This window comes from Globicephala melas, unplaced genomic scaffold (assembly GCF_963455315.2).
Source record: "Globicephala melas unplaced genomic scaffold, mGloMel1.2 SCAFFOLD_309, whole genome shotgun sequence".
Lineage (NCBI taxonomy): Eukaryota > Metazoa > Chordata > Mammalia > Artiodactyla > Delphinidae > Globicephala > Globicephala melas.
In genome coordinates, this window is record NW_027207479.1 from 42,591 (window position 1) to 61,421 (window position 18,831).

The 18,831-nt window shown below is 68.7% G+C and overlaps 9 non-coding genes across 9 annotated transcripts; all 9 read right to left on the bottom strand.

Moving 5' to 3' along the window:
* Positions 1-561: 561 nt before the first annotated feature.
* On the bottom strand, positions 562-680 carry LOC132594886 (5S ribosomal RNA). The gene has a single exon (XR_009561055.1). It is a non-coding gene; the product is annotated as a 5S ribosomal RNA (ribosomal RNA).
* A 2,695-nt stretch (positions 681-3,375) lies between these two features.
* Positions 3,376-3,494, bottom strand: LOC132594865 (5S ribosomal RNA). Its single transcript, XR_009561034.1, has one exon. It is a non-coding gene; the product is annotated as a 5S ribosomal RNA (ribosomal RNA).
* A 932-nt stretch (positions 3,495-4,426) lies between these two features.
* On the bottom strand, positions 4,427-4,545 carry LOC132594887 (5S ribosomal RNA). The gene has a single exon (XR_009561056.1). It is a non-coding gene; the product is annotated as a 5S ribosomal RNA (ribosomal RNA).
* A 932-nt stretch (positions 4,546-5,477) lies between these two features.
* LOC132594888 (5S ribosomal RNA) lies at positions 5,478-5,596 on the bottom strand. Its single transcript, XR_009561057.1, has one exon. It is a non-coding gene; the product is annotated as a 5S ribosomal RNA (ribosomal RNA).
* A 932-nt stretch (positions 5,597-6,528) lies between these two features.
* LOC132594889 (5S ribosomal RNA) lies at positions 6,529-6,647 on the bottom strand. Its single transcript, XR_009561058.1, has one exon. It is a non-coding gene; the product is annotated as a 5S ribosomal RNA (ribosomal RNA).
* Positions 6,648-9,343: 2,696 nt separating this feature from the next.
* LOC132594890 (5S ribosomal RNA) lies at positions 9,344-9,462 on the bottom strand. The gene has a single exon (XR_009561059.1). It is a non-coding gene; the product is annotated as a 5S ribosomal RNA (ribosomal RNA).
* A 2,696-nt stretch (positions 9,463-12,158) lies between these two features.
* Positions 12,159-12,277, bottom strand: LOC132594891 (5S ribosomal RNA). Its single transcript, XR_009561060.1, has one exon. It is a non-coding gene; the product is annotated as a 5S ribosomal RNA (ribosomal RNA).
* Positions 12,278-14,973: 2,696 nt separating this feature from the next.
* Positions 14,974-15,092, bottom strand: LOC132594892 (5S ribosomal RNA). The gene has a single exon (XR_009561061.1). It is a non-coding gene; the product is annotated as a 5S ribosomal RNA (ribosomal RNA).
* A 2,696-nt stretch (positions 15,093-17,788) lies between these two features.
* On the bottom strand, positions 17,789-17,907 carry LOC132594893 (5S ribosomal RNA). The gene has a single exon (XR_009561062.1). It is a non-coding gene; the product is annotated as a 5S ribosomal RNA (ribosomal RNA).
* Positions 17,908-18,831: the final 924 nt, after the last annotated feature.

The following is an 18,831-nucleotide window of genomic DNA, read 5'->3' on the forward strand; positions in this document are numbered from 1 at the left end:
GGCCCGAAGCCACCGGGAGCCACCATTGAGTCGCCACGGCCCCTCAGCCCCGGCAAGGCCACCCTTGCCCCCACACCCCCCGCCGAGCTCAGGACCCCGCCCCTGGTGGCCGGCAGGCCCGGGGAAGCGGCCCCTGCCCTCGATCCCGCTCCCGCACCCGGCCGCGGTGACACGCCAGAGGGGCGGGGTGGGGGGGGGCTTTTGTCGGAGGGAGCTGTGGAGGGACACACCGGCACACAGGTGGCGGCGCCGGGGCTGGGCGCCGGTGGGGGCGGCCAGGTGCAGGTCGAGGGGCTCGCGGGCCGAAAGGACGGCAACTGGGCCCGCGGCGGAGTCTGGGTCCGGGCCAGCCACCCCGGGAGCGTCTGGGGTGCGGCTGCCTTCCAGGGCCGCCTTCTGGCCGCCTGGCCGGCCGGGCCGGCGGGGAGCGACCCCGCCGGCGCGCGCCGTGGTGGGAGGGGCCTGAGGAGGTGGGGCCTGCAGCGGGGCCCGGCGGGGGCGGAGCCGGCGGCCCCCGCCGCGGGCGAGTAAAGGAGAAGGCGGGCGGAGCGGGAGGCAAAAAGCCTACAGCACCCGGTATTCCCAGGCGGTCTCCCATCCAAGTACTAACCAGGCCCGACCCTGCTTAGCTTCCGAGATCAGACGAGATCGGGCGCGTTCAGGGTGGTATGGCCGTAGACGGGGGCGGGGTCCGCGGGCGGCCTCTTGAGGCCCAGTTTCGCTGGCGCTGGCGCCTTAACGCCAGCCTGGCGGCCGGCCCGCCCCGGCAGGGCCCCCTCGCCCGCCCAGGCAGGGGCAACGGAGGTCTCGGGTATCGGGCGGCGGCGGAGGGTTTGGCGACCACCTCCCAGCCCAGGGCGGCCGTGACCCAGCAAACCCTTCGGCGCTTGGCGCCCCGCCCAAGATCCCGCACGTCGCTCACAGGGACGTGGCCCCGGAGGCTTCAGGGCCCGGGGCCCGCGGTCCCTTGGGCATCGGCCCTGCCCGCCCACGCGGCCCTAGGCGCAGCCCGGCCGCAGCCCGGGCCGGCCCTCCTGCCCGACAGCAGCTGGCCCGAAGCCACCGGGAGCCACCATTGAGTCGCCACGGCCCCTCAGCCCCGGCAAGGCCACCCTTGCCCCCACACCCCCCGCCGAGCTCAGGACCCCGCCCCTGGTGGCCGGCAGGCCCGGGGAAGCGGCCCCTGCCCTCGATCCCGCTCCCGCACCCGGCCGCGGTGACACGCCAGAGGGGCGGGGTGGGGGGGGGCTTTTGACGGAGGGAGCTGTGGAGGGACATACCGGCACACAGGTGGCGGCGCCGGGGCTGGGCGCCGGTGGGGGCGGCCAGGTGCAGGTCGAGGGGCTCGCGGGCCGAAAGGACGGCAACTGGGCCCATGGCGGAGTCTGGGTCTGGAGGGCTCTGAGCCTCCATCCGCTCTGTTGCCTCGGGTCTACCGGCCCGACGCCTGGTAGCGCGACACCCCACCGGCCCAGAGACGTAGCCTCCCCAGCTGTGCTCACAGCGAGTCCAACCGCAGCCTGCATCCCTCCACGGGACACTTGGATTACTCCCGCGATCCCCACGAGGTGCGGCACCCGGCGGCCGAATGGGCTGAGATCCTGCCCTTGCGGCGCCCTGTGGCCACCTCCGCCTCCCTCACGGTACTGGCCGAGGCCTCGGACCAGCGGGCCCCGGCTCCCAGCTCAGCGCTGCTCCTCCGCCCCTCTCACCTCCTGCCCGACGTCCAGGCTACCGAGCACCCTCCACCCCCGCCCACCTTCATGCCACTCAGCCGGAACCCGGGAGGCAATGCCAACTACCAGGTGTATGACAGTCTGGTGCTGAAGCGGCAACCGCAGGAGGGCCAAGCGCGGGCCAACTCGCTGCTACCTTCCACCTCGGCCTCCAGGCCCTCTCTGCACGGGAGCCAGACTGGGAAAATGAACTTACCAGCAGCAAGTGGGGGCAGGGGCAGGGGGCGGCAGGGCATGGAGAGAGGAATAAAGAGCGCCAGAGTCCAGGAAACATTGGTGGTCTGTGGCTTGGAAGCGCCACTCCTTCTGCCAGCCTGGGTCCCTGCGCTTGGCTTCCTGCAATAAGAAGCCAGTGTCCCCTTCTTGGCCTGAGGGTCCCTTTGGTTTAGTGGCCACAGTTCTGCCAGCAGGCCCCTCCTGGTCCTATACCATGCACTAAGTATATCTGCAGCTGCAGACTCCAAACCCCTGGTCTCTGGGCACCTCCTCTGTGTCTCAGCTGTCCCTGTCCACAGAGAGCCTCATACAAGAAGTTGCTTCCAAACTGGGAGGTTCCACATCTGGGCAGGTCCAGCTCCAGGCCCAGTGAAGGGCATGAAGAAGGCTGAGGCTCTGGACTCCAGCCAGGCCTTCAGCAGGCCTCTGAGGCCAAGGTCTTCCTAGTCTCAAGAGGGGCCAAGAGACGCAATGTGTCATTTGAACAAGTGAGTCAGCGGGCGGTGAGCGAATGAATGACCGCTCGAGGGGATGTATGCCGGCCACCGGGCCCTGTTTGACTGTCCAGGCTCAGCTTACCTGACCCTGGTTACCAGGGAATGCCACTCTGGGCCCTCCTTTTCATCCCCCTCCCTCACTGTGACCTCACCACCTGCCCCATTATGACCCAGTCTGGCTCCCAGTTAAAACTGGAGGGCAGAGGGCCCAGGCAGTCCTGGGACCAACGGCCATGGGTGAGCGAAACTACTACCGAGCCGAGCCGTTCACTGGCCCCATCCCCAGGAAATGCCAGGAGCAAGGATACTCAATTCTTCTGATCCCGGTCAGCTTCATCTTGCTCAACGTGGGGATCAACATGGTGACTATGGTCAGGGCAGGATCTGTGCAGCGCGGTTGGGGGAGCCCTGGGGTCTTGAAGGGGCTGAGGTGGGAGGGCTGCTGGGGTGTGACCGGGACAAGGGTTGGATTTCAGGGCTCACCCTGCTCCCGGCCTCCCCCCTCCCCTTCTTGCCTCAACTCTGGAGGCATCTGAAGAGATTCTTGCGGGCACTTTTCAATCGTATTTTCCACAAAGGTGAGTGGGCGCCGGCGTGGGTTCAGGGGATGTGGGCCTGTCCCCTTTCTTCTATCCCTGCCTTGATTCTCAGCCCCTCAGGAACCCAGGCCCTGACCCATCTCGCCTTTCCCCACAGACAAGCAAGCCAGCTGTGTAGGCACCCATCGCATGTGCATGCGCTGCTCCGTGGATCCCAAGAACCTGTGCTCAAGAGTTTCTTCCCACTTCTGCCATCGCCCAAGCTTCCTGCTCGGGCAGGTAAACCCACCTTGACTACTGCCTGCAGCGGGGCTCGGCGGGGGCGGAGCCGGCGGCCCCCCCGCCGCGGGCGAGTAAAGGAGAAGGCGGGCGGAGCGGGAGGCAAAAAGCCTACAGCACCCGGTATTCCCAGGCGGTCTCCCATCCAAGTACTAACCAGGCCCGACCCTGCTTAGCTTCCGAGATCAGACGAGATCGGGCACGTTCAGGGTGGTATGGCCGTAGACGGGGGCGGGGGGCCGCGGGCGGCCTCTTGAGGCCCAGTTTCGCTGGCGCTGGCGCCTTAACGCCAGCCTGGCGGCCGGCCCGCCCCGGCAGGGCCCCCTCGCCCGCCCAGGCAGGGGCAACGGAGGTCTCGGGTATCGGGCGGCGGCGGAGGGTTTGGCGACCACCTCCCAGCCCAGGGCGGCCGTGACCCAGCAAACCCTTCGGCGCTTGGCGCCCCGCCCAAGATCCCGCACGTCGCTCACAGGGACGTGGCCCCGGAGGCTTCAGGGCCCGGGGCCCGCGGTCCCTTGGGCATCGGCCCTGCCCGCCCACGCGGCCCTAGGCGCAGCCCGGCCGCAGCCCGGGCCGGCCCTCCTGCCCGACAGCAGCTGGCCCGAAGCCACCGGGAGCCACCATTGAGTCGCCACGGCCCCTCAGCCCCGGCAAGGCCACCCTTGCCCCCACACCCCCCGCCGAGCTCAGGACCCCGCCCCTGGTGGCCGGCAGGCCCGGGGAAGCGGCCCCTGCCCTCGATCCCGCTCCCGCACCCGGCCGCGGTGACACGCCAGAGGGGCGGGGTGGGGGGGGGCTTTTGTCAGAGGGAGCTGTGGAGGGACACACCGGCACACAGGTGGCGGCGCCGGGGCTGGGCGCCGGTGGGGGCGGCCAGGTGCAGGTCGAGGGGCTCGCGGGCCGAAAGGACGGCAACTGGGCCCGCGGCGGAGTCTGGGTCCGGGCCAGCCACCCCGGGAGCGTCTGGGGTGCGCCTGCCTTCCAGGGCCGCCTTCTGGCCGCCTGGCCGGCCGGGCCGGCGGGGAGCGACCCCGCCGGCGCGCGCCGTGGTGGGAGGGGCCTGAGGAGGTGGGGCCTGCAGCGGGGCCCGGCGGGGGCGGAGCCGGCGGCCCCCGCCGCGGGCGAGTAAAGGAGAAGGCGGGCGGAGCGGGAGGCAAAAAGCCTACAGCACCCGGTATTCCCAGGCGGTCTCCCATCCAAGTACTAACCAGGCCCGACCCTGCTTAGCTTCCGAGATCAGACGAGATCGGGCGCGTTCAGGGTGGTATGGCCGTAGACGGGGGCGGGGGGCCGCGGGCGGCCTCTTGAGGCCCAGTTTCGCTGGCGCTGGCGCCTTAACGCCAGCCTGGCGGCCGGCCCGCCCCGGCAGGGCCCCCTCGCCCGCCCAGGCAGGGGCAACGGAGGTCTCGGGTATCGGGCGGCGGCGGAGGGTTTGGCGACCACCTCCCAGCCCAGGGCGGCCGTGACCCAGCAAACCCTTCGGCGCTTGGCGCCCCGCCCAAGATCCCGCACGTCGCTCACAGGGACGTGGCCCCGGAGGCTTCAGGGCCCGGGGCCCGCGGTCCCTTGGGCATCGGCCCTGCCCGCCCACGCGGCCCTAGGCGCAGCCCGGCCGCAGCCCGGGCCGGCCCTCCTGCCCGACAGCAGCTGGCCCGAAGCCACCGGGAGCCACCATTGAGTCGCCACGGCCCCTCAGCCCCGGCAAGGCCACCCTTGCCCCCACACCCCCCGCCGAGCTCAGGACCCCGCCCCTGGTGGCCGGCAGGCCCGGGGAAGCGGCCCCTGCCCTCGATCCCGCTCCCGCACCCGGCCGCGGTGACACGCCAGAGGGGCGGGGTGGGGGGGGGCTTTTGTCGGAGGGAGCTGTGGAGGGACACACCGGCACACAGGTGGCGGCGCCGGGGCTGGGCGCCGGTGGGGGCGGCCAGGTGCAGGTCGAGGGGCTCGCGGGCCGAAAGGACGGCAACTGGGCCCGCGGCGGAGTCTGGGTCCGGGCCAGCCACCCCGGGAGCGTCTGGGGTGCGCCTGCCTTCCAGGGCCGCCTTCTGGCCGCCTGGCCGGCCGGGCCGGCGGGGAGCGACCCCGCCGGCGCGCGCCGTGGTGGGAGGGGCCTGAGGAGGTGGGGCCTGCAGCGGGGCCCGGCGGGGGCGGAGCCGGCGGCCCCCGCCGCGGGCGAGTAAAGGAGAAGGCGGGCGGAGCGGGAGGCAAAAAGCCTACAGCACCCGGTATTCCCAGGCGGTCTCCCATCCAAGTACTAACCAGGCCCGACCCTGCTTAGCTTCCGAGATCAGACGAGATCGGGCGCGTTCAGGGTGGTATGGCCGTAGACGGGGGCGGGGGGCCGCGGGCGGCCTCTTGAGGCCCAGTTTCGCTGGCGCTGGCGCCTTAACGCCAGCCTGGCGGCCGGCCCGCCCCGGCAGGGCCCCCTCGCCCGCCCAGGCAGGGGCAACGGAGGTCTCGGGTATCGGGCGGCGGCGGAGGGTTTGGCGACCACCTCCCAGCCCAGGGCGGCCGTGACCCAGCAAACCCTTCGGCGCTTGGCGCCCCGCCCAAGATCCCGCACGTCGCTCACAGGGACGTGGCCCCGGAGGCTTCAGGGCCCGGGGCCCGCGGTCCCTTGGGCATCGGCCCTGCCCGCCCACGCGGCCCTAGGCGCAGCCCGGCCGCAGCCCGGGCCGGCCCTCCTGCCCGACAGCAGCTGGCCCGAAGCCACCGGGAGCCACCATTGAGTCGCCACGGCCCCTCAGCCCCGGCAAGGCCACCCTTGCCCCCACACCCCCCGCCGAGCTCAGGACCCCGCCCCTGGTGGCCGGCAGGCCCGGGGAAGCGGCCCCTGCCCTCGATCCCGCTCCCGCACCCGGCCGCGGTGACACGCCAGAGGGGCGGGGTGGGGGGGGGCTTTTGTCGGAGGGAGCTGTGGAGGGACACACCGGCACACAGGTGGCGGCGCCGGGGTTGGGCGCCGGTGGGGGCGGCCAGGTGCAGGTCGAGGGGCTCGCGGGCCGAAAGGACGGCAACTGGGCCCGCGGCGGAGTCTGGGTCCGGGCCAGCCACCCCGGGAGCGTCTGGGGTGCGCCTGCCTTCCAGGGCCGCCTTCTGGCCGCCTGGCCGGCCGGGCCGGCGGGGAGCGACCCCGCCGGCGCGCGCCGTGGTGGGAGGGGCCTGAGGAGGTGGGGCCTGCAGCGGGGCCCGGCGGGGGCGGAGCCGGCGGCCCCCGCCGCGGGCGAGTAAAGGAGAAGGCGGGCGGAGCGGGAGGCAAAAAGCCTACAGCACCCGGTATTCCCAGGCGGTCTCCCATCCAAGTACTAACCAGGCCCGACCCTGCTTAGCTTCCGAGATCAGACGAGATCGGGCGCGTTCAGGGTGGTATGGCCGTAGACGGGGGCGGGGGGCCGCGGGCGGCCTCTTGAGGCCCAGTTTCGCTGGCGCTGGCGCCTTAACGCCAGCCTGGCGGCCGGCCCGCCCCGGCAGGGCCCCCTCGCCCGCCCAGGCAGGGGCAACGGAGGTCTCGGGTATCGGGCGGCGGCGGAGGGTTTGGCGACCACCTCCCAGCCCAGGGCGGCCGTGACCCAGCAAACCCTTCGGCGCTTGGCGCCCCGCCCAAGATCCCGCACGTCGCTCACAGGGACGTGGCCCCGGAGGCTTCAGGGCCCGGGGCCCGCGGTCCCTTGGGCATCGGCCCTGCCCGCCCACGCGGCCCTAGGCGCAGCCCGGCCGCAGCCCGGGCCGGCCCTCCTGCCCGACAGCAGCTGGCCCGAAGCCACCGGGAGCCACCATTGAGTCGCCACGGCCCCTCAGCCCCGGCAAGGCCACCCTTGCCCCCACACCCCCCGCCGAGCTCAGGACCCCGCCCCTGGTGGCCGGCAGGCCCGGGGAAGCGGCCCCTGCCCTCGATCCCGCTCCCGCACCCGGCCGCGGTGACACGCCAGAGGGGCGGGGTGGGGGGGGGCTTTTGTCGGAGGGAGCTGTGGAGGGACACACCGGCACACAGGTGGCGGCGCCGGGGCTGGGCGCCGGTGGGGGCGGCCAGGTGCAGGTCGAGGGGCTCGCGGGCCGAAAGGACGGCAACTGGGCCCATGACGGAGTCTGGGTCTGGAGGGCTCTGAGCCTCCATCCGCTCTGGTGCCTCGGGTCTACCGGCCCGACGCCTGGTAGCGCGACACCCCACCGGCCCACAGACGTAGCCTCCCCAGCTGTGCTCACAGCGAGTCCAACCGCAGCCTGCATCCCTCCACGGGACACTTGGATTACTCCCGCGATCCCCACGAGGTGCAGCACCCGGCGGCCGAATGGGCTGAGATCCTGCCCTTGCGGCGCCCTGTGGCCACCTCCGCCTCCCTCACGGTACTGGCCGAGGCCTCGGACCAGCGGGCCCCGGCTCCCAGCTCAGCGCTGCTCCTCCGCCCCTCTCACCTCCTGTCCGACGTCCAGGCTACCGAGCACCCTCCACCCCCGCCCACCTTCATGCCACTCAGCCGGAACCCGGGAGGCAATGCCAACTACCAGGTGTATGACAGTCTGGTGCTGAAGCGGCAACCGCAGGAGGGCCAAGCGCGGGCCAACTCGCTGCTACCTTCCACCTCGGCCTCCAGGCCCTCTCTGCACGGGAGCCAGACTGGGAAAGTGAACTTACCAGCAGCAAATGGGGGCAGGGGCAGGGGGCGGCAGGGCATGGAGAGAGGAATAAAGAGCGCCAGAGTCCAGGAAACATTGGTGGTCTGTGGCTTGGAAGCGCCACTCCTTCTGCCAGCCTGGGTCCCTGCGCTTGGCTTCCTGCAATAAGAAGCCAGTGTCCCCTTCTTGGCCTGAGGGTCCCTTTGGTTTAGTGGCCACAGTTCTGCCAGCAGGCCCCTCCTGGTCCTATACCATGCACTAAGTACATCTGCAGCTGCAGACTCCAAACCCCTGGTCTCTGGGCACCTCCTCTGTGTCTCAGCTGTCCCTGTCCACAGAGAGCCTCATACAAGAAGTTGCTTCCAAACTGGGAGGTTCCACATCTGGGCAGGTCCAGCTCCAGGCCCAGTGAAGGGCATGAAGAAGGCTGAGGCTCTGGACTCCAGCCAGGCCTTCAGCAGGCCTCTGAGGCCAAGGTCTTCCTAGTCTCAAGAGGGGCCAAGAGACGCAATGTGTCATTTGAACAAGTGAGTCAGCGGGCGGTGAGCGAATGAATGACCGCTCGAGGGGATGTATGCCGGCCACCGGGCCCTGTTTGACTGTCCAGGCTCAGCTTACCTGACCCTGGTTACCAGGGAATGCCACTCTGGGCCCTCCTTTTCATCCCCCTCCCTCACTGTGACCTCACCACCTGCCCCATTATGACCCAGTCTGGCTCCCAGTTAAAACTGGAGGGCAGAGGGCCCAGGCAGTCCTGGGACCAACGGCCATGGGTGAGCGAAACTACTACCGAGCCGAGCCGTTCACTGGCCCCATCCCCAGGAAATGCCAGGAGCAAGGATACTCAATTCTTCTGATCCCGGTCAGCTTCATCTTGCTCAACGTGGGGATCAACATGGTGACTATGGTCAGGGCAGGATCTGTGCAGCGCGGTTGGGGGAGCCCTGGGGTCTTGAAGGGGCTGAGGTGGGAGGGCTGCTGGGGTGTGACCGGGACAAGGGTTGGATTTCAGGGCTCACCCTGCTCCCGGCCTCCCCCCTCCCCTTCTTCCCTCAACTCTGGAGGCATCTGAAGAGATTCTTGCGGGCACTTTTCAATCGTATTTTCCACAAAGGTGAGTGGGCGCCGGCGTGGGTTCAGGGGATGTGGGCCTGTCCCCTTTCTTCTATCCCTGCCTTGATTCTCAGCCCCTCAGGAACCCAGGCCCTGACCCATCTCGCCTTTCCCCACAGACAAGCAAGCCAGCTGTGTAGGCACCCATCGCATGTGCATGCGCTGCTCCGTGGATCCCAAGAACCTGTGCTCAAGAGTTTCTTCCCACTTCTGCCATCGCCCAAGCTTCCTGCTCGGGCAGGTAAACCCACCTTGACTACTGCCTGCAGCGGGGCTCGGCGGGGGCGGAGCCGGCGGCCCCCCCGCCGCGGGCGAGTAAAGGAGAAGGCGGGCGGAGCGGGAGGCAAAAAGCCTACAGCACCCGGTATTCCCAGGCGGTCTCCCATCCAAGTACTAACCAGGCCCGACCCTGCTTAGCTTCCGAGATCAGACGAGATCGGGCGCGTTCAGGGTGGTATGGCCGTAGACGGGGGCGGGGGGCCGCGGGCGGCCTCTTGAGGCCCAGTTTCGCTGGCGCTGGCGCCTTAACGCCAGCCTGGCGGCCGGCCCGCCCCGGCAGGGCCCCCTCGCCCGCCCAGGCAGGGGCAACGGAGGTCTCGGGTATCGGGCGGCGGCGGAGGGTTTGGCGACCACCTCCCAGCCCAGGGCGGCCGTGACCCAGCAAACCCTTCGGCGCTTGGCGCCCCGCCCAAGATCCCGCACGTCGCTCACAGGGACGTGGCCCCGGAGGCTTCAGGGCCCGGGGCCCGCGGTCCCTTGGGCATCGGCCCTGCCCGCCCACGCGGCCCTAGGCACAGCCCGGCCGCAGCCCAGGCCGGCCCTCCTGCCCGACAGCAGCTGGCCCGAAGCCACCAGGAGCCACCATTGAGTCGCCACGGCCCCTCAGCCCCGGCAAGGCCACCCTTGCCCCCACACACCCCGCCGAGCTCAGGACCCCGCCCCTGGTGGCCGGCAGGCCCGGGGAAGCGGCCCCTGCCCTCGATCCCGCTCCCGCACCCGGCCGCGGTGACACGCCAGAGGGGCGGGGTGGGGGGGGGCTTTTGTCGGAGGGAGCTGTGGAGGGACACACCGGCACACAGGTGGCGGCGCCGGGGCTGGGCGCCGGTGGGGGCGGCCAGGTGCAGGTCGAGGGGCTCGCGGGCCGAAAGGACGGCAACTGGGCCCATGGCGGAGTCTGGGTCTGGAGGGCTCTGAGCCTCCATCCGCTCTGGTGCCTCGGGTCTACCGGCCCGACGCCTGGTAGCGCGACACCCCACCGGCCCAGAGACGTAGCCTCCCCAGCTGTGCTCACAGCGAGTCCAACCGCAGCCTGCATCCCTCCACGGGACACTTGGATTACTCCCGCGATCCCCACGAGGTGCGGCACCCGGCGGCCGAATGGGCTGAGATCCTGCCCTTGCGGCGCCCTGTGGCCACCTCCGCCTCCCTCACGGTACTGGCCGAGGCCTCGGACCAGCGGGCCCCGGCTCCCAGCTCAGCGCTGCTCCTCCGCCCCTCTCACCTCCTGCCCGACGTCCAGGCTACCGAGCACCCTCCACCCCCGCCCACCTTCATGCCACTCAGCCGGAACCCGGGAGGCAATGCCAACTACCAGGTGTATGACAGTCTGGTGCTGAAGCGGCAACCGCAGGAGGGCCAAGCGCGGGCCAACTCGCTGCTACCTTCCACCTCGGCCTCCAGGCCCTCTCTGCACGGGAGCCAGACTGGGAAAATGAACTTACCAGCAGCAAGTGGGGGCAGGGGCAGGGGGCGGCAGGGCATGGAGAGAGGAATAAAGAGCGCCAGAGTCCAGGAAACATTGGTGGTCTGTGGCTTGGAAGCGCCACTCCTTCTGCCAGCCTGGGTCCCTGCGCTTGGCTTCCTGCAATAAGAAGCCAGTGTCCCCTTCTTGGCCTGAGGGTCCCTTTGGTTTAGTGGCCACAGTTCTGCCAGCAGGCCCCTCCTGGTCCTATACCATGCACTAAGTACATCTGCAGCTGCAGACTCCAAACCCCTGGTCTCTGGGCACCTCCTCTGTGTCTCAGCTGTCCCTGTCCACAGAGAGCCTCATACAAGAAGTTGCTTCCAAACTGGGAGGTTCCACATCTGGGCAGGTCCAGCTCCAGGCCCAGTGAAGGGCATGAAGAAGGCTGAGGCTCTGGACTCCAGCCAGGCCTTCAGCAGGCCTCTGAGGCCAAGGTCTTCCTAGTCTCAAGAGGGGCCAAGAGACGCAATGTGTCATTTGAACAAGTGAGTCAGCGGGCGGTGAGCGAATGAATGACCACTCGAGGGGATGTATGCCGGCCACCGGGCCCTGTTTGACTGTCCAGGCTCAGCTTACCTGACCTTGGTTACCAGGGAATGCCACTCTGGGCCCTCCTTTTCATCCCCCTCCCTCACTGTGACCTCACCACCTGCCCCATTATGACCCAGTCTGGCTCCCAGTTAAAACTGGAGGGCAGAGGGCCCAGGCAGTCCTGGGACCAACAGCCATGGGTGAGCGAAACTACTACCGAGCCGAGCCGTTCACTGGCCCCATCCCCAGGAAATGCCAGGAGCAAGGATACTCAATTCTTCTGATCCCGGTCAGCTTCATCTTGCTCAACGTGGGGATCAACATGGTGACTATGGTCAGGGCAGGATCTGTGCAGCGCGGTTGGGGGAGCCCTGGGGTCTTGAAGGGGCTGAGGTGGGAGGGCTGCTGGGGTGTGACCGGGATAAGGGTTGGATTTCAGGGCTCACCCTGCTCCCGGCCTCCCCCCTCCCCTTCTTCCCTCAACTCTGGAGGCATCTGAAGAGATTCTTGCGGGCACTTTTCAATCGTATTTTCCACAAAGGTGAGTGGGCGCCGGCGTGGGTTCAGGGGATGTGGGCCTGTCCCCTTTCTTCTATCCCTGCCTTGATTCTCAGCCCCTCAGGAACCCAGGCCCTGACCCATCTCGCCTTTCCCCACAGACAAGCAAGCCAGCTGTGTAGGCACCCATCGCATGTGCATGCGCTGCTCCGTGGATCCCAAGAACCTGTGCTCAAGAGTTTCTTCCCACTTCTGCCATCGCCCAAGCTTCCTGCTCGGGCAGGTAAACCCACCTTGACTACTGCCTGCAGCGGGGCTCGGCGGGGGCGGAGCCGGCGGCCCCCCCGCCGCGGGCGAGTAAAGGAGAAGGCGGGCGGAGCGGGAGGCAAAAAGCCTACAGCACCCGGTATTCCCAGGCGGTCTCCCATCCAAGTACTAACCAGGCCCGACCCTGCTTAGCTTCCGAGATCAGACGAGATCGGGCGCGTTCAGGGTGGTATGGCCGTAGACGGGGGCGGGGGGCCGCGGGCGGCCTCTTGAGGCCCAGTTTCGCTGGCGCTGGCGCCTTAACGCCAGCCTGGCGGCCGGCCCGCCCCGGCAGGGCCCCCTCGCCCGCCCAGGCAGGGGCAACGGAGGTCTCGGGTATCGGGCGGCGGCGGAGGGTTTGGCGACCACCTCCCAGCCCAGGGCGGCCGTGACCCAGCAAACCCTTCGGCGCTTGGCGCCCCGCCCAAGATCCCGCACGTCGCTCACAGGGACGTGGCCCCGGAGGCTTCAGGGCCCGGGGCCCGCGGTCCCTTGGGCATCGGCCCTGCCCGCCCACGCGGCCCTAGGCGCAGCCCGGCCGCAGCCCGGGCCGGCCCTCCTGCCCGACAGCAGCTGGCCCGAAGCCACCGGGAGCCACCATTGAGTCGCCACGGCCCCTCAGCCCCGGCAAGGCCACCCTTGCCCCCACACCCCCCGCCGAGCTCAGGACCCCGCCCCTGGTGGCCGGCAGGCCCGGGGAAGCGGCCCCTGCCCTCGATCCCGCTCCCGCACCCGGCCGCGGTGACACGCCAGAGGGGCGGGGTGGGGGGGGGCTTTTGACGGAGGGAGCTGTGGAGGGACATACCGGCACACAGGTGGCGGCGCCGGGGCTGGGCGCCGGTGGGGGCGGCCAGGTGCAGGTCGAGGGGCTCGCGGGCCGAAAGGACGGCAACTGGGCCCATGGCGGAGTCTGGGTCTGGAGGGCTCTGAGCCTCCATCCGCTCTGTTGCCTCGGGTCTACCGGCCCGACGCCTGGTAGCGCGACACCCCACCGGCCCACAGACGTAGCCTCCCCAGCTGTGCTCACAGCGAGTCCAACCGCAGCCTGCATCCCTCCACGGGACACTTGGATTACTCCCGCGATCCCCACGAGGTGCGGCACCCGGCGGCCGAATGGGCTGAGATCCTGCCCTTGCGGCGCCCTGTGGCCACCTCCGCCTCCCTCACGGTACTGGCCGAGGCCTTGGACCAGCGGGCCCCGGCTCCCAGCTCAGCGCTGCTCCTCCGCCCCTCTCACCTCCTGCCCGACGTCCAGGCTACCGAGCACCCTCCACCCCCGCCCACCTTCATGCCACTCAGCCGGAACCCGGGAGGCAATGCCAACTACCAGGTGTATGACAGTCTGGTGCTGAAGCGGCAACCGCAGGAGGGCCAAGCGCGGGCCAACTCGCTGCTACCTTCCACCTCGGCCTCCAGGCCCTCTCTGCACGGGAGCCAGACTGGGAAAGTGAACTTACCAGCAGCAAATGGGGGCAGGGGCAGGGGGCGGCAGGGCATGGAGAGAGGAATAAAGAGCGCCAGAGTCCAGGAAACATTGGTGGTCTGTGGCTTGGAAGCACCACTCCTTCTGCCAGCCTGGGTCCCTGCGCTTGGCTTCCTGCAATAAGAAGCCAGTGTCCCCTTCTTGGCCTGAGGGTCCCTTTGGTTTAGTGGCCACAGTTCTGCCAGCAGGCCCCTCCTGGTCCTATACCATGCACTAAGTACATCTGCAGCTGCAGACTCCAAACCCCTGGTCTCTGGGCACCTCCTCTGTGTCTCAGCTGTCCCTGTCCACAGAGAGCCTCATACAAGAAGTTGCTTCCAAACTGGGAGGTTCCACATCTGGGCAGGTCCAGCTCCAGGCCCAGTGAAGGGCATGAAGAAGGCTGAGGCTCTGGACTCCAGCCAGGCCTTCAGCAGGCCTCTGAGGCCAAGGTCTTCCTAGTCTCAAGAGGGGCCAAGAGACGCAATGTGTCATTTGAACAAGTGAGTCAGCGGGCGGTGAGCGAATGAATGACCGCTCGAGGGGATGTATGCCGGCCACCGGGCCCTGTTTGACTGTCCAGGCTCAGCTTACCTGACCTTGGTTACCAGGGAATGCCACTCTGGGCCCTCCTTTTCATCCCCCTCCCTCACTGTGACCTCACCACCTGCCCCATTATGACCCAGTCTGGCTCCCAGTTAAAACTGGAGGGCAGAGGGCCCAGGCAGTCCTGGGACCAACGGCCATGGGTGAGCGAAACTACTACCGAGCCGAGCCGTTCACTGGCCCCATCCCCAGGAAATGCCAGGAGCAAGGATACTCAATTCTTCTGATCCCGGTCAGCTTCATCTTGCTCAACGTGGGGATCAACATGGTGACTATGGTCAGGGCAGGATCTGTGCAGCGCGGTTGGGGGAGCCCTGGGGTCTTGAAGGGGCTGAGGTGGGAGGGCTGCTGGGGTGTGACCGGGACAAGGGTTGGATTTCAGGGCTCACCCTGCTCCCGGCCTCCCCCCTCCCCTTCTTGCCTCAACTCTGGAGGCATCTGAAGAGATTCTTGCGGGCACTTTTCAATCGTATTTTCCACAAAGGTGAGTGGGCGCCGGCGTGGGTTCAGGGGATGTGGGCCTGTCCCCTTTCTTCTATCCCTGCTTTGATTCTCAGCCCCTCAGGAACCCAGGCCCTGACCCATCTCGCCTTTCCCCACAGACAAGCAAGCCAGCTGTGTAGGCACCCATCGCATGTGCATGCGCTGCTCCGTGGATCCCAAGAACCTGTGCTCAAGAGTTTCTTCCCACTTCTGCCATCGCCCAAGCTTCCTGCTCGGGCAGGTAAACCCACCTTGACTACTGCCTGCAGCGGGGCTCGGCGGGGGCGGAGCCGGCGGCCCCCCCGCCGCGGGCGAGTAAAGGAGAAGGCGGGCGGAGCGGGAGGCAAAAAGCCTACAGCACCCGGTATTCCCAGGCGGTCTCCCATCCAAGTACTAACCAGGCCCGACCCTGCTTAGCTTCCGAGATCAGACGAGATCGGGCGCGTTCAGGGTGGTATGGCCGTAGACGGGGGCGGGGGGCCGCGGGCGGCCTCTTGAGGCCCAGTTTCGCTGGCGCTGGCGCCTTAACGCCAGCCTGGCGGCCGGCCCGCCCCGGCAGGGCCCCCTCGCCCGCCCAGGCAGGGGCAACGGAGGTCTCGGGTATCGGGCGGCGGCGGAGGGTTTGGCGACCACCTCCCAGCCCAGGGCGGCCGTGACCCAGCAAACCCTTCGGCGCTTGGCGCCCCGCCCAAGATCCCGCACGTCGCTCACAGGGACGTGGCCCCGGAGGCTTCAGGGCCCGGGGCCCGCGGTCCCTTGGGCATCGGCCCTGCCCGCCCACGCGGCCCTAGGCACAGCCCGGCCGCAGCCCAGGCCGGCCCTCCTGCCCGACAGCAGCTGGCCCGAAGCCACCAGGAGCCACCATTGAGTCGCCACGGCCCCTCAGCCCCGGCAAGGCCACCCTTGCCCCCACACCCCCCGCCGAGCTCAGGACCCCGCCCCTGGTGGCCGGCAGGCCCGGGGAAGCGGCCCCTGCCCTCGATCCCGCTCCCGCACCCGGCCGCGGTGACACGCCAGAGGGGCGGGGTGGGGGGGGGCTTTTGTCGGAGGGAGCTGTGGAGGGACACACCGGCACACAGGTGGCGGCGCCGGGGCTGGGCGCCGGTGGGGGCGGCCAGGTGCAGGTCGAGGGGCTCGCGGGCCGAAAGGACGGCAACTGGGCCCATGGCGGAGTCTGGGTCTGGAGGGCTCTGAGCCTCCATCCGCTCTGGTGCCTCGGGTCTACCGGCCCGACGCCTGGTAGCGCGACACCCCACCGGCCCAGAGACGTAGCCTCCCCAGCTGTGCTCACAGCGAGTCCAACCGCAGCCTGCATCCCTCCACGGGACACTTGGATTACTCCCGCGATCCCCACGAGGTGCGGCACCCGGCGGCCGAATGGGCTGAGATCCTGCCCTTGCGGCGCCCTGTGGCCACCTCCGCCTCCCTCACGGTACTGGCCGAGGCCTCGGACCAGCGGGCCCCGGCTCCCAGCTCAGCGCTGCTCCTCCGCCCCTCTCACCTCCTGCCCGACGTCCAGGCTACCGAGCACCCTCCACCCCCGCCCACCTTCATGCCACTCAGCCGGAACCCGGGAGGCAATGCCAACTACCAGGTGTATGACAGTCTGGTGCTGAAGCGGCAACCGCAGGAGGGCCAAGCGCGGGCCAACTCGCTGCTACCTTCCACCTCGGCCTCCAGGCCCTCTCTGCACGGGAGCCAGACTGGGAAAATGAACTTACCAGCAGCAAGTGGGGGCAGGGGCAGGGGGCGGCAGGGCATGGAGAGAGGAATAAAGAGCGCCAGAGTCCAGGAAACATTGGTGGTCTGTGGCTTGGAAGCGCCACTCCTTCTGCCAGCCTGGGTCCCTGCGCTTGGCTTCCTGCAATAAGAAGCCAGTGTCCCCTTCTTGGCCTGAGGGTCCCTTTGGTTTAGTGGCCACAGTTCTGCCAGCAGGCCCCTCCTGGTCCTATACCATGCACTAAGTACATCTGCAGCTGCAGACTCCAAACCCCTGGTCTCTGGGCACCTCCTCTGTGTCTCAGCTGTCCCTGTCCACAGAGAGCCTCATACAAGAAGTTGCTTCCAAACTGGGAGGTTCCACATCTGGGCAGGTCCAGCTCCAGGCCCAGTGAAGGGCATGAAGAAGGCTGAGGCTCTGGACTCCAGCCAGGCCTTCAGCAGGCCTCTGAGGCCAAGGTCTTCCTAGTCTCAAGAGGGGCCAAGAGACGCAATGTGTCATTTGAACAAGTGAGTCAGCGGGCGGTGAGCGAATGAATGACCACTCGAGGGGATGTATGCCGGCCACCGGGCCCTGTTTGACTGTCCAGGCTCAGCTTACCTGACCTTGGTTACCAGGGAATGCCACTCTGGGCCCTCCTTTTCATCCCCCTCCCTCACTGTGACCTCACCACCTGCCCCATTATGACCCAGTCTGGCTCCCAGTTAAAACTGGAGGGCAGAGGGCCCAGGCAGTCCTGGGACCAACAGCCATGGGTGAGCGAAACTACTACCGAGCCGAGCCGTTCACTGGCCCCATCCCCAGGAAATGCCAGGAGCAAGGATACTCAATTCTTCTGATCCCGGTCAGCTTCATCTTGCTCAACGTGGGGATCAACATGGTGACTATGGTCAGGGCAGGATCTGTGCAGCGCGGTTGGGGGAGCCCTGGGGTCTTGAAGGGGCTGAGGTGGGAGGGCTGCTGGGGTGTGACCGGGATAAGGGTTGGATTTCAGGGCTCACCCTGCTCCCGGCCTCCCCCCTCCCCTTCTTCCCTCAACTCTGGAGGCATCTGAAGAGATTCTTGCGGGCACTTTTCAATCGTATTTTCCACAAAGGTGAGTGGGCGCCGGCGTGGGTTCAGGGGATGTGGGCCTGTCCCCTTTCTTCTATCCCTGCCTTGATTCTCAGCCCCTCAGGAACCCAGGCCCTGACCCATCTCGCCTTTCCCCACAGACAAGCAAGCCAGCTGTGTAGGCACCCATCGCATGTGCATGCGCTGCTCCGTGGATCCCAAGAACCTGTGCTCAAGAGTTTCTTCCCACTTCTGCCATCGCCCAAGCTTCCTGCTCGGGCAGGTAAACCCACCTTGACTACTGCCTGCAGCGGGGCTCGGCGGGGGCGGAGCCGGCGGCCCCCCCGCCGCGGGCGAGTAAAGGAGAAGGCGGGCGGAGCGGGAGGCAAAAAGCCTACAGCACCCGGTATTCCCAGGCGGTCTCCCATCCAAGTACTAACCAGGCCCGACCCTGCTTAGCTTCCGAGATCAGACGAGATCGGGCGCGTTCAGGGTGGTATGGCCGTAGACGGGGGCGGGGGGCCGCGGGCGGCCTCTTGAGGCCCAGTTTCGCTGGCGCTGGCGCCTTAACGCCAGCCTGGCGGCCGGCCCGCCCCGGCAGGGCCCCCTCGCCCGCCCAGGCAGGGGCAACGGAGGTCTCGGGTATCGGGCGGCGGCGGAGGGTTTGGCGACCACCTCCCAGCCCAGGGCGGCCGTGACCCAGCAAACCCTTCGGCGCTTGGCGCCCCGCCCAAGATCCCGCACGTCGCTCACAGGGACGTGGCCCCGGAGGCTTCAGGGCCCGGGGCCCGCGGTCCCTTGGGCATCGGCCCTGCCCGCCCACGCGGCCCTAGGCGCAGCCCGGCCGCAGCCCGGGCCGGCCCTCCTGCCCGACAGCAGCTGGCCCGAAGCCACCGGGAGCCACCATTGAGTCGCCACGGCCCCTCAGCCCCGGCAAGGCCACCCTTGCCCCCACACCCCCCGCCGAGCTCAGGACCCCGCCCCTGGTGGCCGGCAGGCCCGGGGAAGCGGCCCCTGCCCTCGATCCCGCTCCCGCACCCGGCCGCGGTGACACGCCAGAGGGGCGGGGTGGGGGGGGGCTTTTGACGGAGGGAGCTGTGGAGGGACATACCGGCACACAGGTGGCGGCGCCGGGGCTGGGCGCCGGTGGGGGCGGCCAGGTGCAGGTCGAGGGGCTCGCGGGCCGAAAGGACGGCAACTGGGCCCATGGCGGAGTCTGGGTCTGGAGGGCTCTGAGCCTCCATCCGCTCTGTTGCCTCGGGTCTACCGGCCCGACGCCTGGTAGCGCGACACCCCACCGGCCCACAGACGTAGCCTCCCCAGCTGTGCTCACAGCGAGTCCAACCGCAGCCTGCATCCCTCCACGGGACACTTGGATTACTCCCGCGATCCCCACGAGGTGCGGCACCCGGCGGCCGAATGGGCTGAGATCCT